The sequence below is a fragment of the Haemorhous mexicanus genome, chromosome 5 (assembly GCF_027477595.1).
Source record: "Haemorhous mexicanus isolate bHaeMex1 chromosome 5, bHaeMex1.pri, whole genome shotgun sequence".
Taxonomy (NCBI): domain Eukaryota; kingdom Metazoa; phylum Chordata; class Aves; order Passeriformes; family Fringillidae; genus Haemorhous; species Haemorhous mexicanus.
In genome coordinates this window covers 44,006,953-44,019,551 of record NC_082345.1, presented here as the reverse complement: position 1 = coordinate 44,019,551, position 12,599 = coordinate 44,006,953, and the positions used below count along the sequence as shown (strand labels likewise).

The window sequence follows — 12,599 nt, the reverse complement described above, 5'->3', positions numbered from 1 at the left end:
ACACAGTATCATTTTTATAAGTTATTTACTGGTGAGATGTTAGATCATAGTTCAGAAGGCCTTTTAAACTTTACCAAAAGAAAAATACATGTTGTGGTCAAATCCCAGGACATCTAGAAGTACCAATTTAAGACCAAAAAAATGCAAAACAGCTTGCAAGCTTTACCTTTAGCTAAGTTAGCTAAGTTCTAAAACCAGCAATGTTTATGGCACTGGCCTCTATAACAAGAAGCATATCAGGATTTTTTCCCCAGGATACTGCTGCATGCTACAGTTTACTGGAGAAAGTGCCAAGCCAGCAGAGGGCCACAGGATTCCAATACCATCTGGAATCAAAAAAAACAAAAGGTATCACTGAGAAAGTGAGGCACCTTCACTGCATGAGAATCCAAGAAAATGCTGGACGTGTAAAAGAATGACATATTCATAGAACACAGAAGCTCTGCAAAAGAGACACAGACAGCAGTTATTCCCCTCTGGACTCCTAACATGATAGCTCTGGCTCTTCATGCATGGTGGATGTTTCCAAAAGTCAAGCCTGGTAAAGTTTAAATATATCTATTATCTGCTAAAAATGGCAATTTTGCTATAAAGGAAATCTGTCATTAACTATTATTGGCTTATGGGACACTTAGCTGTTGAAAACATATAATTTATAGGTCTCTCTTCCCTGTCCCAAAATGTCATTTGTACTTCTTGTGCTAGATATTTAGGATGTTATCAAGGTGCTAGCAGTCAGCTTCCAAATCAACTCTCCATGACATAACCATCTTCTTCAATCCCCACCCAAAAGACTATTTACTATCTATTTTAACATTTCTGATTCTCAAAGCAGTCATTCTCATTTTTATCTTCTTGTTTGAAATGAGCTGAAGTGAACCTTAAGAACAGATAAATTGTTTCTGAAATGCAAGAAATGTGCTTAATGAAATCTGCTTAAAGAAATCTGCTCAGTAACCTGCTAAAACAATCCAAAGCACAGGTTAATATTAGTTTCTGTGATTTATCTTCAGGGTGTTCTATGCTGATTTGACTTTAATTCAGTGTAATTTTTATATGAGTATGCTGGCACAATATGAACATGGATGCCACAACACTAAAGAATTTATATCAAGAGATTTAGCTGAAGTTTCTATGACCATTATTCTTCTAGAGTTTTTCAAAATTGCTTATTTTTTCCATTTTGTACCAGTCAGATGATTTCTACATCTTGTGCTTTTATATTAACCACCTCAAAACTGCCAAGCAGATACCAAACATGGATGATCTGTGAATGTTATACTTCTTTGTGCTCTTACTTTTCAGATAAGCTGCAGAAGAAGGCTGGAGATTGTAGCGCTACATTTCATTAACAAGGTATCAATACTATTTGTAAAACAAGATGCAGAGATTTCTCTGTTTCAGTCACTGAAGCACCAGAAAAGAAAGATAAATTGGAAGTACAACTTTATATCTCTGCTTGGTCACAGCCTTTATAATCCTAATCAATAAACAAATTGAGCTCAGTCAGCTTGCTCTCTTGCCCTCTTCATGATGAGGCAAATATCCCAATCCAGCACTTCCTACATAGTAAATTCAGGAGTTTTAGCAATAAAAATTACTCTGTAGTGCTCCAACAACTACAGGGCAAACTAACCCTGTCACTCAGTCCAGAACAGAGAGTCTTTCCAACTAGAAAGGGAATCTGGAAGAACTGTTCTGTTTAACAGCAGCAATGTCCAAGCTTCCTTTTGCTTTCCTACGGTTGCGCCTTCTTTGCTGCTTTCAGACCACAGGAGCAACACGTTGTCCAAAATATAAACCAAACCCTGCAGACCAGCAATTACCTTGACTGTTCCATTTTCTCAATATAAAAATGAAACATGCACCTCAGGGTACTTTTGTTCAGAAAGAAATGGTAGTAACTCACATGCGCTACATCCAAAATTATGTACACAGTGGAGACTGAGGGCATACTCTCAAAAAAAAAAAAGGGGGGGGGGGGTAATTTTTTTTTATGACATGGAACAGAACAGAGAGGAGACTTGTTTCCTTTCTGTTTCTCTTTTTTTCCCACAAGTACTGCAAAGTTAGCCAGAGCTCCCAGTATCTGGCCAGTTTTAGGAAATAAAGAGAAAAATAAGGAATGAAAATAGGAGAACTCCTCAAATACCCAGACAAACAAGGCTAGACTACACTGAAGCACAGAGAGAAAAGTGTGGGGGGTCAGGGTCTCAGGGATGATGAAGCAAAAACAGGTAATGCAGCAAGGAAAACTCAGAAAGGTTTACCATGGATTGAAGGAAACTGTATGACTATATTTCAGTGTTGTGCTTTGTCCCAGCACTGCTTTCAGATCCTGCACTGCTGAAAACAGAGAACTTTCCAAAATGTACTCAGTAACCTGTGCAGACCCCTCCAAGCACATGCCCCAGCACAAGCAACACCTCAACTTAAATGGGTTTTGGACATTCTGTTTCTCCAGGGGCAGACAAGCATGGCACCTTGACTGCACCTTGCTGTTAACTGAAAGTCTTCAGCCCTGTACTTTCAATTCTGCCTCTGTGTCCAACTGCTAATTTCAAAAAGTCAGTAGATATTTGTTTTTTAAGTTGTAATTCTCATCACATTTGTTTTGTCTTCCTATTCAAAGGCAATAAAGTATTTTAATTTTTGCTTTTGGTTTAAATCTGAATTTAAAGAATAAAAAACCTAATAAAGCTTTCATGAAATCTGTTTAAAGTGTCATAAAAAATCCACAGGAAAGGAAATAAAATCCCACATAAAATAACTTTCATTTGAAATTATTTAAAGGTATATGAAATATCCCTCGATTATTTTCATTTAATATTCACGACTAAAGTAAGAAAATTATACAAAACATTCTAAAATTAAGCTGAGTTTCAGGTAGGAAGATTATCTCTTATCCCAAACTGTGCAACATGGCATGATCATCTTTGGCTCTTTCTCAACTCCTGTAAAGGGTAAAGAGAATTGTATGAATGCAGCCAAGTGTCAACTATGCCATCTCCCATTCTATCACTGTGCTGAAAATTGAACATTTTCAAAAAATCATAGCATCTTTTATGTTGGAAAAGACATTTAAGACCGCAGAGTCCAGCCGCAGAATGGACAAATTCCAATGCGTATGACAAGGAGGGAATTATTGCATAACATTTTAAAAGTGGTAAGATTCAATGAGAATAGATGTATACTGGGTTTTAAAACTAAGTAGGTTCAATTAGTTTTTTTTTAAAAAGAAAGGTAAGGTGGTGATTCTCATCTACTTGCAGATCAATATAGTGGAATGACAAAAAGGAATAACGAGACACTTGCTTTCCTGAAAAAGTATTTAGAAGTTCAAGCAAAAAACAAGATGAAAAATTTTATATTTAAATATGTTTCCATCATACAAATTTGAATAGGTGACTTAGGGAGAAAATCCTTTAGGCTTTAAATCATCACATTGTGCAGAACAGCAGAAGAAACTTTGAATTCCCCTTTACAAAGAAAAAAAATATCTTAAGTTTCCCTTAAGAATTTTGTGGGTTTATTTTGCCCTAAAGCACACTCAAATACTTAACACAGCTTTATATCTATCAAACTACAAAATATTTCCTTCAGCTGATTTCAAGATGTAATTTTAAAAATAGTAATGATTTTCACTTTTAATGTTGTTGAAAACCTGCCCTGCAGACTCTATTTTATGACCTAGTCTTCACTGTATTAATATTGGGACTAAAAGTCATAGTCAATAAAAGGAAAGAAAATAAAAATTCAGCTTTGCAAGCATATTTGGGTGACATCAAAGAATGTCATCTAGTGATTACATAAGACAGCTGCATCTATTTATGTGTATTATAAGTTTATGATGGAATCCAGGACTAGACTCATAAACTCATGGACTCATTCATTAATTTTTCAATAATCTGAAATATAAATTAAATAAATTTTACCTAATTTTTAAATAATCTTATTTTTTCCTAAATAAGATTACAAAATATGTATGATGTGATAACCCTGGAGACTGTAATTTTAGATCAGTATCTCATTGACCATTTATAAATCTTGGAAAGTCTCCAAATACAATTTTTCAAAGTGCAGTAAGGCTTTCTCTGCAAACTGTTTGCTTTCAGCAAACATCAGACAGCCATAATTCCAAGAAATATTGTTCAGTAAATCCCTTCTTTGTCAAGGGACAGCAACAGCACCATTTCCCTTGCAGTCTCCAAAGTGTACAGCTGCCCCCAGTACAGGTAATAGCTACATGACTCTGCCTCAGTCAACTGCATAACAATAAAGCCACTCATTAAGATAGTGAAAGATCAACTGAGTTTCCCAGGACAGCAGCAATAATCACACAACTTCAATATCCACAAAGCAAAGAACTGAACCCCTTAAAAAAAAAAAGAAAAAAAAGGAAAAAAAAAAAAAAAATCAGACAATTCAGTCTTCTGCTGTGATCAGCTGGACTTTGTAGTCCAATGGAAAATCATTTCTTTGTGTTAACAAACTCAGATGTCTAGGGCAGAAGCAAAAATAAGTATTAATTTTATCAGCACCTTTATAATTCTGTACTCCCACTCTATCAGATCTCCAAATTCCTGAGCCAGAGGCTGGTTACTAGGCTCTCCATGTGTATACACACATCCATTCCAGGAGCTTAAAGTCTATCTACCTGTACTTGAGCTGCTGCCTAGGGATGGTAGCAATCCCAGACATTGTTAAGTAGTTTAAGGACATTCATAGTAGAATCTCACTTCATTATGAGGTCCATAAACCTCGGAGCAGACTTTGTAGACTGCTAATCATTCCAGATCTAGACCATTATTGTCAATCATTAGTCTGGGCTTGGCTCCATACATTTTTAACTTGAATAAAAGCCACGTAACAGACAGCATTTCAGATATTGTTCTGTGTGCTCCTCTTCTTCATGACATCCATGCTCTCCAACACTGTCCTGTTGCTTCACTCACTACAGCAGCTGCCAAAACTACTGGAAAATCTGTTCAATACTGGCAGCAGACACTGTACTTGAAGCATCTGCAGATGAACAGCAAATGCATCACACAGAGAGTTTCAGAGTTGAGATAGCTGTTTTTCCATGCTGAACAGATGCAAGCAAAGTTTGCTAGCAAAAATACATACCTGGAATAGCAAGAAGTGAATGAATAATGTGTCATTTATCCCCAGATTGCAGAATTTTTACAGATCCTTGCAGGTTTCCAGCTTTGCTAAGCCTCTACCATAGCAGAGCATCTGTGTCAGGGTAAAGAGACTGAGATCTGTTATCTTGTTTTCAGTACACAAACTTATGTAATTATGGAAATTGCATACCCAATTTTGAATAATCTATAAAGTGAAAACTGTTCACCTAAAAAGCCTGTACAACATCAAATGAATTCATTTAGAGAAATGAATTATTCTAAGTCATAAGTCATTTGCCAGATAAATTATTCACTGTGAATTGTTCACCCCCTAGTAATCAAGGGCTAATCTGGTGTTCCTCCAAAGACCAAACCAGTGGAAGCATGCAAATAAATCTGGAAATTATAATAACCATTGATCCATCTCTCTGGCATATATAACAATGCAAGATGATACTTCCTGTTCCTTTATAAAGCCTATAATAGTTCATTTGACAAAGATCGAATCTAGAAAGCCAAAATACTCAAAAGAAAATAACAAGCAGAAAGAAGAAAAAGTTTTTTATCTTGCAACCGACAGTAATATTCTGCCAGAGCAGAAACCATTCTAAGCAGTTTAGGTGCTTACACTTACATTGTGGTATTATAATCCTCTCAGTTATTCACTCAGATCACTTACACAGCTTAAATTCTCCAGGTACTATATTGAACAAGTATTTTTTTTCTCTCAAGATTTTCAGCAAAGGAATTTGATATCTCTTTGATTTAATTTCACTTTCATTTGGAGAGATAATTTAGGAGGCTGCTGCAAGACAAGCAAAAGCCAGTGTCTGAAGGTAGTTTTTTCATGCTTCCCCAAGGAGAAATATCCCTGAGGCAATAGCATACTTGTTAAAATGATGCTAAATGATTCTCATGAAAACCTACCAGAAACAAAGCAGCTTAAATGATTTAAGTATGCATGGTGAAGTAGTGACCTTTCACTGAAGCTGGGGTTTGGATTAGGAGTCTTCTTTTCTTTCTTGTTTTCAGTTATTCTATAGTTAAGTAAGTAGTAAGTACCTGCAATACCTGTATTTCTCATTTCTCATCTCTCTTCACAACTAGCATCCTCACCTTCTCAATGTTCCTTACTTTCATATGCAATACATTTGTCTCCTGCCATATCCTCTAGCTTACTCCACTTGCTGATTCCAACCTTCCTGCATTTCTGTCCCTTCCCATCTCCCTAACTACATTGATTTATCACAAGTTCATATTTTGTTTTCCTCTCTACTATCAGAGTACTTGTTATTCCCCAGAAGGGCTAGCCTGTGGTCAAACCACTTCCCACAGCAAGCCAGGTCATCATCTGGCAAATCTTCTGAAGGCAATGGGCAGGGAGGTGTTATTTGTGAAGCAGTTCATCAATCCCTGACTCATGTGCCTTCACTAGTGAAAGGAACACGTGTGCCCCAAGAGCTCCAGGTCACTATTCCCTTTTCAGGTCCTCCAGGTTCTCTTGCTGATACTCTGGATGCATAGTTCTCCTCACCTCTTCCATATGTATTTTCTCTGAGGCCCTACAATCTCATTACACCACCTTGTCCTCCTTGCTCTGGCTTCCTAGGCATCAACACCAGCAGAAGGAAGAAAATAATGGTAAGGATCCTTCATTGGCACACCTCTCTGAGAAAATCACCAGCAGATGTTTCTGAAAGCAGTGGGCTCTCTCAGACATGCTCTGCTCCATGCATTTTTCCTGAACTCACCCAACCCATTTTTGACCCCTTGACCCTCTAAACCTTACTTTTTATTTTTCTTCTTCTTCCCCTTGGTTGTTACCCATCATCAGTTGACTATTCACTCTATGTTTGCTCAAGAGATAAGTTAGGAACATGAGCACAGGAAGGCTCAAGCAGGGTGGGAAAGCCACCCTCCCTTGATGGATATTCCTCAAGTTCTACCCTTGTGTCCTCAGCAGATTCCTTAGGGTAGATACATCCTATCCCTTTCCATGTGCTGGAAAAGATCTCAACAGGACACTAACTTCCAAGCACACAAAAATATTCAACCACTTCGTTTTCCCATTGAGAGAAAACAAAGATCAAATCTGCCAAACTTTTGCAACTTGAAAATGTCAACAGAACATATTTAGTTTAAAATTCCCATTCCATTGCTGATGTTGCTATAAAACAAATACATGTTTCAAAACAATTGTTTCAATTAGGAAAAACTAAAATCTTCATTTGGAAAATGTCAAAGTGTGTGGTTTCCACAACTTTAAAACTTTTTCAAAACTAATTTAAGTCAGGAAACTAATCAAAAAGGATCTCCCACAAGCAGTTCAGTTCTGTCAATGTTTTCCAACTAAAAATGGTTTAATCAAAAGTTACTTTGATCTACTCTATCTTGTATATTATTGATGCTGTATTTATAATTAATTTTTCCTAAGTATTTTTTTTAGTTTGGTTGCTCTAAAAACTTTCTTGTTTATTATTTATAAACTTTATTGTTTATTATTTGCTCATTAAATTATTATTATTGTTTATTGAAACTTCATATTAAAAATGCATTACTAAACAAAATGGATCTTATATTAGGTTTCTCATTGCATAATTCCACCAAGATCAGGTGATGTTCAAATAGCTGTAACATTTTCAAACCTTGCCTCTCACATAAAAACTGTGAGCTCTATACTTAAAAAATTCTGAGAAACAGTAGTTGCATTCTTTGCTATAGTTCATCAAGTTTGGTTAAAGCTTGACAGGTTAACACAGGTGCTTTGGAGAACTGAGACATAAATTAAAATGTAGCTTTTTAACCTCTGTTCTTCTGAAAATCAAATCCTACAAAGGGATCAACTTCAAATACAGACAATTCAGAAAGACAGGACCATTCCATATCACATCTTCAGACTGTAAAATCTTTCAAAGAGAGTCTGACAGAATATGTAAACTGTGTATGTGTGAACATGTGAAAATCTTTCTGACTAAGCAAGCAGCAATTCCAACAAGCCCTTTCATTGCTGAAATGTCATTTAATTAAAAATAGCATTTTTGCTGAGATAAGGGAATATGGTTGTTGATTTATATAATAAATCCTGGGTTTTCTCCCATTAAGAACAGACTAGTTTATCTTTAATTGAAGGAAGAGATTAAAACTTCACCAATATAGATATTTACAAAATTATGCAACCTTTAATATAAATAAAATTTACTTAAATTCAGTAAAAAATTGTAAGTATGCAGAACCACTTGCACTTAATTTGATGTCTATTGAGAAAACATTTTTCAAATTAAGTTAATTTCAAACTATGAAATTTCAAAGTATGAAAGCATTGTGAAGGAAATATAGCTACAGTACATAGCTAGATAATGCTTGTTGCTTATGAGTTAATCTGTTCAATTGATCACTAAAAAATTGCATCAGTCTCTACACTAGGTTCACTGAACACTGAGATGCAACATTTTAACTAGTTTTCTGCTCTGCTTTGTATGTTGAGTGTTAAATTTAGAGAATGCTACCTACAGGCTGGACATCTGGAACACGAGCAAATAAACTCAGTATCCTCTAGTGCAAATCCATGTGATGGTGTAACCTGTTTCCTAAGATTTTTTGAAAAACATTACCAAATTAAAAGCCCCCCAAATAAATTTAATCTATCACTTTGTTTTCCGAATTTCAGAACTGCGATCTACATGTGATGAGATTTATTAAAACCAAAAGGCTTCTGAACAGACAAATTCTATGTAATAAAAAATAAAGCTACCTCCTTTCCTAGCCCCTTGGCTTTCATCCTGGCCTTTAGCAACAGCAGCTGAGGTTTCACAAGGATACAGGTGCCAAAGCCTTGTACTTACATTTCCCTGCAGAAAGAGCTGCAGTTGTTCACATAACACCTGTGACACAGCTGCAAGGATCTCCTCAAATGCCCTACTGATGTCTTTAAGCAGCAAAAACCAGTGCCCACCATGCTATATTGTTTTCCTTCTCTTATGACAGTGATCAGTGAGGCCATGCAGCAGGAGGACCATTCATTCTGCACTATTAGATTCAGCCCTTATTTGGTGCCTAATGTTCCATGACCCATAAGCATTAAAGGAACTGCTAAGAATTATTTGATCAGGTAAAAGTAGGCATGCAAAAGAACCTACTGGAGAACAAAAATGTTTCTTAATATAAATAAAATACAACACATTCAGGTTCTCCCCTCAATGACAAAACAAAAGCAGCCTGAGTTGGAGGTGAATTCTTGCACAGAAAACCCACCACATTCTTTGGTGGTTTCAAAGCTGCAGAGACTGTCAGTGTCAGGCATGAGAACAGCCAGCCCTGCCAGACATGCTCTTTGACCTGAGTGCTACAACACACACTGATAAAGGTACAAGCGAAAAAATCACATCATGTTTTATATTAGTCCATTAGTGCCTAGTTTCCTCTGGATTGTTGGTAATCCTCTGAGAAATGGACTTTCACAAAACCAGCCACAGGGTTAATCCCCCAGAACGCATTGCTCTGGCAGACTACAGAACAGGACAAGCCAGAAGCAATAGCAATACTATGTCAAAGCAATACCTGGTGGTCTGCACAAAAAAAAAATGGGATATACAAGGACAGTTTCTCTCTTCATCTTCCTTTGTTCACTTCTTTTCCACCAGCAAAGGAAAGGTTATTTTAGTCAGGCAAGGCTGGAAGCAACATCAGGAGGCAGGGGGGTCTCTACTGCAGCCCCCTGCTCAAGCAGGGTCACCTTTGAGCTCTGACCAGGCTGCTCAGGGCTTTATCCTGTTGAGTCTGATAAACCCCCAAGGACAGTTGAGAGCACAACTGTCCTGGACAGTCTCATGGTAAAAAAAAAAAAAAAAAAAAAAAAAAAAAAAAAAAAAAAAAAAAAAATTAAAAACTTTTCCTTCTGTTCAGTCTGTACCTCTCCTCTTTCAGCTTACACTCATTTTTGCTCAGTCACCCAAAGAACACGACTCCATCTCCTCATTAGCCACAACATAAGCATCAAAAAACTGTAGCTAGGACCCCAGGAGGCAGTGAGTCCTTCAGACTCCCCTTATAGGGCAAATACTCAACTCTTGAGCCCTCTACTGCACATGCTCCAGTTTGTGTCTTTCTTTTGGGGGACCAAAAGTGAGCTCAGTAAGACAAGGTGTAATGACTGCTGAATAAGGGAGAATGATCCCTTCTTTCAATCTACCACTAGTGCCTCTATTCGTGCAGCCCAGAAGCTCACTGGCCATCCTTGGGGCCAGGGCACAGGGTGCCCATGCTCAGCTGCTCACCAGAGCCCCAGAGAGCTGCCCCCCAGCCAGCAACAATCCCACAGCCTGGGCTGCTGCAGGGGACTTCCCTCCTAGGGCCAGTGATGGCATTTCTCCTCCTTGAATTAATATATGTCCAAACACTTCACTGAAATGGATAACTGAGACCACCAGCAAGAGAAGGAACTGAAGCTCTTACAGTAAGTGTCTGCCCAACAAAAGCACTCATTTCCAGCCTGAGCAGGGCCAGAGCAGCACCAGCAGCCACTGTGCCTCTCAGAGTACCACTGGCTCTGCTGCAGGCATGGCAGCAGCTGCCACAGAATCAGATCCAATTGCCGCCCCGATGCCTGCTGGCCCAGGAAACCAAACATGACTACAAACAGCAACTCAAAGGCTTGCTTAAGGATATCAAATGAAGTGGCAGTCATGGTCTCAATGAGCAAAGTCCAATGAGCTGCTCAGGGAGAAAGCAATCTTCTTGTTAGCCCTTAATCTGACAAAAGCAGCACAGAGCCCATCCTGAGAGCTGAACATGATTAACAGTTATTCTAAGGTACCCCTGTGTAATCAGGAAATGCTCTGACAACAACTCCAGAAGGAGATTAAGGTCTTTTCTCTGCCTGAAAAATAGGTAAGTCTCCCTTCAATAAGCTCAGTAAAGAAAACACCTGTTTTGCAGAGACAAGAGCTGGCCCTGCTCATGCTCCACACTGGCTCTGCAGCCAGAAGCTGAGGTTGGAGCTGTTCTAGTGAGAAATCTCCTAACTTGCCCTATGAAGAAATGAACATGCTGGTTCAGATCTAGCGTCACACCCTTCACATACCCACAAAGAGCAGCTCGTGTCTGCTCAGCAAGCAGCAGATAGGCAGCTGATGGGCAGCTTTTAATTAGCCATAGGTCTGCAGCCCTGAACCTTCCCTTACTCCACTGCTCCCTCCCAGCACTCTCCAGGGCAGCCCAGACCTTGGGTGGAAGAAAGGACACAGCCCCATAGGGAGGCACCTGCTCAAGATTGGCAGCAGCACTGAGCCCAAGGAGCTGCCTCCCACCTCTGCAAACCAGGGCCCTGGGGAGCTCACCCAGCCCAGCTGCTTCTGAAACACAATTTACAGCAGCTCCAGATGCCTGGCCAAATTTATTTCGTTGCTGCAGCAACCATTTTTTCTGGCCCCACTTGGCCTTGCCACCTCCTCCATTGGCTCTAAAAAGAGATTTCTTGGTAGGGGAGAATGGGAAGAGAAAAGCTCCTATAGAAAGGAAATCTGTGGGGGAAAAATCCATTTAGATCTATACAAACTGTACAGCCAAAAAGATCATAAAGACATTTTCAATGAACAACCACTTGAGCATTCCATACTGAACCTGGAAGAAACAAGAAAGGAAAAGAAAACCAAGGGCAACACAAACCACAGAACATTCCCCTTGCAGGTCTTTTTCCCCAAAGATAATGCTATGTACTTTATCACTGCACTATTCCAAAAGAATTAGTTTCTTTTCTTTCCATATATTGCTATGCCAGCTGACAAAGCAAGTAACAGATTTCAGTAGAAAAATTTTGGATAAGTTTTACTCACTAAAGGTTTAAACTACACTGCATGACTCCCTACAACTGCAGTAATCATTTAATGTCTTTTATTTAATGATACCAACAAACCAGTCTATGCTAAAAGCTGGCTTTCATAAAAATGAGGCAATTGGTTGACTTGGCAAATTAAAAACATGAAGAAAAAGTACACAAATGAGGTAATAAACAATTGCTTTCAAAGAACCAATCATGAATTTAGTAGCTTATATAATAAAAAGAGATGGTGACACAAATATTGTGTAGCTGCATCTAGAAATTTGATTTAATTGGTAGAATGAATCAACTAGAGAAATGACTGTAAAAAATCTGGGATTCTGTAAGTTTATAGAGAAGGTCTCCTTACTGGTTTAATGGAAAATATTGTTGTTCTTCTGCTCCCATTCTAGTGACAAAATGTCAGCAATGTGTACTGAAAGTCTGTCAAGTCCCAAATATGTAATCAATTCACCTTGCAAAGTGCTAATTTTTTGACTCAAACGTGTACTCAGTAAATGCTCACTATTCACAATGTAAGAATTCCTCTCCACATACAACAGGCTCGTATAAAATTTCAAGTTAGACCTATCAAAACTCTGCATTTTCCAATCTTTTCCTCTGTTTTTGCCTTCTTGCCTGACAAAATTTATGTGCCC

At 38.2% G+C, this 12,599-nt stretch overlaps 1 protein-coding gene across 2 annotated transcripts in view; it reads right to left on the bottom strand.

Annotated features, from left to right (window-relative positions):
* TAFA2 (TAFA chemokine like family member 2) overlaps positions 1 to 12,599 on the bottom strand; it is a 178,207-nt gene that overhangs the window by 73,538 nt on the left and 92,070 nt on the right. The gene's annotated exons all lie outside the window — the stretch shown is intronic.